Raw genomic sequence first — 5,574 nt, 5'->3', positions numbered from 1 at the left:
GGCATTCTGGGAATTGTAGTTAAGAACATAAGAACAGCCCCACTGGATCAGGCCACAGGCCCATCTAGTCCAGCTTCCTGTATCTCACAGCGGCCCACCAAATGCCCAGGGAGCACACGAGATAACAAGAGACCTGCAAGGCCTCCTGGGAATTGTAGTTAAGAACATAAGAACAGCTCCACTGGATCAGGCCATAGGCCCATCTAGTCCAGCTTTCTGGATCTCACAGCAGCCCACCAAGGTCCAAGCTGACTTGTGCAGAAAGACCCCTGAGAAACTTCCACTGGTCTGGCTTAGGCTAGTTCAGCTACCCCCAAAGTTCCTTGTAGGGCAGGAACACAAGAGCTGTCCTCAAAGGTCTGCAGTTGTCAAAGCCAAAGTGTGGTCTCTACCATGACATGCATCCCGTGCAACGTCCCTGTTATAACTTCTGCTTCTCTGCTTCCTCCGCCCCCAAGTCCTGCCCCTGCAGACTCCATCCATCGCTCCAAGATGTCCTGTTGCTACCCCTGTGGACCTTCCTGCGTCACCCCCTCCTGCATCCAACCGATTAGCTCTTCCTCTTCCTACCCCATCGGAGGCCTCGGCTCCCTGAGTTCCTGCTGCTCGCCCTGTGGAGGCCTCTCCATGGGCAGTGGAGGCCTCTCCATGGGCGGTGGAGGTGGATCCGTGTCGGCCAGCAGCCTGGGCATCCTCGCCGGGGCCAACGTGGGCTGCGTCAACCAGACCCCACCGTCGGAGATTGTGATCCAGCCCTCTCCCGTCGTGATCACCCTTCCGGGACCCATCCTCTCCTCCTCCTGTGAGCCAGCCCGCGTGGGGGGATACTCAGCCTGCGTTGGTGGCGGATCATACGGTGGTTACCGCTCCAGTGGCTCAGGAATCCTTGGCAGGTTACGCGGCACCTTCTACTAGGTGGAAGGCCCCCCCTCCAGGATCCACCGGCCACCAATGTGCATGACCCAGGTTTACGGATGACGACCTCGCAGGCCTGGCTGCTGGAAGGGCTGAGCACCCCTCGTCCAACCCCTCTGTTGATGGGGTGCTCAGCAACTCCAACAGCCATGGCCGTGATCTTGCTACAAACCTTTGCTCTTTCCCACTGTGCTTTGCTTCCTCTCTGCTCAGATCCCCTTCCTTGTGCAGAGGAAGAGATCACCCTGTGGTCAAAGCCAAGGGGATGCCCTCAAGTCCTACACAAATCCTGTTTGTGACCCCTTGAGGAGGCTTCCCTTTTGAGTTGGCTGGGGTGATGCCAAGTGTCGCTCCTTCCCTCCTGTGCGTCCCTAGCTTGGAAGTCGCAAGCAATGTCTGCCGAGTTCTTCCTTTGTCATTAAATCTTTACTGCAGCAAAGCAACTGCCTCTTGTGTTTTGTGTCCCCCTCCCCTCAATTTCCTGTTCATATATGGTAGAAGCTCACCAGCTAAACAGAAAGTACCAAACAACGGTGTGGTCAGAGAAGGGCACTACCCACCCAACCCCTGCCTGAGTTGGCCTCATGAATGGGCCGGCCCTACCCGGGTTTGACCCAGTGGAATGTGGTCAGAGAGGAGCCCCACCCTCCCACCCAACCCCTACCTGATGCAACAGCTTCATGAATGGGCCAGCCCTGCCTGGGTTTGACCCAGTGGAGAGTGGTCAGGGGAGTGCTTGTGTCTCATATCTGGGCTCATTCGTGCCACCAGCCTTTCAAGGGCACTATCTATATTGCAGTTGGAGTTTGCCCATGCGCCCGATCAGGTGACTCCAATGGCCAATCCCTGTTCACCACAATGTGCTCCCTTCTGCATCTGAATCATTTGTGTCTTGCCTGGAATTTGACTCTCCTGCCTGCCCTACTCCTTCTTAACCCCTGTTAGGACCATCGGATGCCCCCCGACATTGAGTCAGGTCCTTGGATCATCCACCTCAATGTTGTCAGACAGCGACGGGCAGGGCTTTGGACAGTGGTCTTCTCCAGAACTACCTGGGAGGCCTTCAACCTGGGCCCTTCTGCTTTCTGTGCCCGTGTTCCCCCATTGACCTGTGGTCACGATCCCAGGCTTGAGGGAGAGTCTGGAGAGAAAGCGATCCACAGCCCGTACATTGAGATCACGTGTGGAGCTCTTCCAATGAGGAGCGTATGGATCACTTTGTTCCAGCTCAAGATGTAAGATGACTTTTTAAAATTAGGACACTTTGTTTAAAAAAAAATCCTAGTATTTTTAAAGTAGAATTTGGGCAGCCCTTATCCAAAGTGCTTGGGACTGCAAGTGTTTTGGATGTCCGATCCTTGCATATACCTAATGAGAGATCTTGGGGATCGGGCCCCTGTCTAAACACGAGATTCATTTGCATTTTCATATGCACCTTATACACATAGCCGCAAGATAATTTTAAACAATATCTATCTATCTATCTATCTATCTATCTATCTATCTATCTATCTATCTATCTATCTATCTATCTATCTATCTTTTGAAAAGTTATCCCACATCTAGTTTCCTTACACAGATGATCTCAGAACCAAACCCTTCAAAACAACCCCCAATCTTGTCTTGGGAGGAACTTTCCTACCCCAGTTGACATCAAAACCCCTATTGGGGTAGTTAAAACACCCCAAGAGGCTGCACTTTATTTAAAAGGGAACATAAAATTCATAGAGAAAGAACATCCACAAGGGTCATGCAGAGGGTTTGGAAGAGGAACGATCAACAGTGTGGCCCTTTAAAAAGCACATGTGAGTTAATGCACCACATGGATCAAAGCACATTTTGATATAAAATTGTATGCAAGACTAGATTGCCCTGATGTGTGTGTGTGTGTGTGGGGGGGGGTCCCTTAGGCGCAGGGCACCATTGGGAGCCATTGGTCCAATTGGCCTAAGTCTGGCCCTATTGAGGAGTACGTATAAAGACGCCATTTGTTGGATGGGATGGAAACTTCAGTGCGGACAGTCACCTTGAATTGCACGTTATCAAACGAAATCAGTGCTGGGGCTGTGCAGGAACCCTCTGGGAGTCTTCACAAGTGCCTGGGCTGCGGCCCTCTTCCCTTGGAAGCTCTGATGCGTCTCCTCGAGAGGAACCCCTATGAGATGTGTTTGGGTTCTTGTTTTTTTGAGATTTCCACTCCCAGCCCCAAGGAAGGTCAGGAGACAGGCTCTTTGGTGCAGTAGAATAGACTTTATTTAAAAGGGAACATAAAGTTCATAGAGAAAGAACATCCACAAGGGTCATGCAGAGGGTTAGGAAGAGGAACGACCAACAGTGAGGCGTCTAAGTCTAACACAAGCAAATGGGACTTTTGAAGGGTGGTTTGGGGAAGAATGGATAGCTCTAGACCCCAATGAAGAGAGGAAAGCCAGTCAAGAAGCAAAGTCAACACACCATTGAACAGCACAGGTGACGAGTCCCCACAGAAGCTACTGGTGGGAGTTAGAACTCCAAATCCCCCACACATTGGATCGCCAACATCCGTACGCTTAGCCAGAATCCACAGCAAAGACTTCAACTCCATATTGACCACGAACCCACAGAGAGCCCTCCCTGGGGGTTTAGCAGGGGATGCAGGAAGGGACACAGCCGAGTGGGATGACGGTGCAAGACGAGCCGCCGCTCACTGGGAGGAGAGGTCCGCAGGGGACGGTGCAGGAGGGCAGGCAAGACGGGATGGAGCAGGTGGGGATGCAGGAGGGCTGGACGCTGCACACCGGAGAGATGGGTCCACAGGGGACGGCGCAGGTGGGGACACAGGAAGACTGAACACCGCACAAGGGACCGATTGGCCCACAGGGGATGGTGCATTGCGGAAGGCAGGGAGACGGGATGCAGCACTGTGGGGCTATGGGGCCACAGGGGATGCTGCAGGTTGGGACACAGGAAGGCTGGCACAGTGGAGCAAGGGGTCCAACGGGGTAAGCGCAGGGGGTAGGGCAGGGGATGCAGCACTGTGGAGCGACGGGGCCGCAGGAGATGCCGCAGGAAGGCTGGACGCACAGCGGAGCGATGGAGCCGCACGAGATGCCGCAGGCCGGGGTGCCGCAGGACTCCACGCTAATGGGAAGGACGGGGCCAGATGGGGCGGCACAGGATGGCACGCAACAGCTGGACATGTTGGAGCTGACGGAGGTGAGCCTGGAGCAGGACACAAGAGAGGTGAAGGGATGTACCTGCGCAGGTGTGAAGGCCCCCAGAAAGGTGTGCATATCTAAGATGGCACCTGCGCAACTCACAACCAGAATGTTGAGCTGGGACTCATTCAAGAATCTTGCCCTTAGCAATGAAGACTTGGGTGACCGTCTTCCTGTCCACCATGTGTGGGTTGGTTGTACACCCCCTTTAAGTCCACATGCAAGTCAGTGAGAACTCAAGTGTGTAGTGTAAGGCAGGGGGGAAAATACGTGAGGGACAATAAATGTCTGGAATCCATCCATCCATCCATTCTGCATTCAGACTGACCCTGTAAAACTTCGATTGTCCTGCAAGCAAATGATGAACTCCAAGATTCCACCTGCATTTCTCAGGTCAGCCGTCTGCAATTGGAAGGCTCGGGAGCTCCTGGTGGTTTGGCAGACCTCTCAAGGTGCTTTTCAAAGTTGTGATGGGTCAAGTCTAGGTTTTCAAAGGTCAGGAAGCAGCCAGCTGGCCTGGTCAAGAGGGGAAGCCTATATTTCTAGTAGGCAGATTGTCTCTGCAGAGGGCGGCAACTGGGCCTTGGCTGGTTTCACAACAATGTTGTCATCTCATTCAGGGTTACAAAGGTGGGTGGCTAACATTTTATATTTTAATTTAGAAATGTTATCCTACATCTACTTTGGTTCCCAGAACCAAACCCTAAAAAAATCCCCAGTCTTGACTTGGGAGGAACTACTCCTGTTGACATCAAAACACCTATTGGGGTAGTTAAGATACCCCAAGTCTGCACTTTCAAAGAACAGGTTATTTATGAAGTTCATTCTCCATTCTTTCTTTTTCCTAATGGGATTTACTGGGAATTCACCCAGTTTCCATCAGAGCCTTGGCAGCAACTGTTACCCTGCACATGCCTGATCTTGTCTGATCTCGGAAGCTAAGCAGGGTCAGGCCTGGTTAGTACTTGGATGGGAGACCGCCCGGGAATACCGGGTGCTGTAGGCTTATACCATGATCTCTGAAGCTAAGCAGGGTCAGGACTGGTTAGTACTTGGATGGGAGACCGCCTGGGAATACCGGGTGCTGTAGGCTTATACCATGATCTCTGAAGCTAAGCAGGGTCAAGACTGGTTAGTACTTGGATGGGAGACCGCCTGGGAATACCGGGTGCTGTAGGCTGCTACCATGATCTCGGAAGCTAAGCAGGGCCAGGCCTGGTTAGTACTTGGATGGGAGACCGCTTGGGAATACCGGGTGCTGTAGGCTTATACTATAGTCTTTTGAGACTGAAGGTTGCCAACCAACCAACCAACCTTGGCCAAACCATTGGGATCTGTGTTGACCAAGAACTCACACAGAGTTGACCAACCTGAGTTGACCATTTGGGGGTCTTTTGTTGGAGTCCACTGAAACCCAGTACCCCCAGTTCCACTGGCCCACGAACCCATTGGCCTTGATCTT

General features: G+C 52.5%; 1 pseudogene; it reads left to right on the top strand.

Moving 5' to 3' along the window:
- Positions 1 to 5,001: 5,001 nt before the first annotated feature.
- LOC136635307 (5S ribosomal RNA) lies at positions 5,002 to 5,118 on the top strand (annotated as a pseudogene).
- Positions 5,119 to 5,574: the final 456 nt, after the last annotated feature.

This window comes from Tiliqua scincoides, chromosome 15 (assembly GCF_035046505.1).
Source record: "Tiliqua scincoides isolate rTilSci1 chromosome 15, rTilSci1.hap2, whole genome shotgun sequence".
In the NCBI taxonomy this organism is placed as follows: domain Eukaryota; kingdom Metazoa; phylum Chordata; class Lepidosauria; order Squamata; family Scincidae; genus Tiliqua; species Tiliqua scincoides.
The sequence above is the reverse complement of the archived record's forward strand: the minus strand, read 5'-3'. Positions and strand labels throughout refer to the sequence as shown.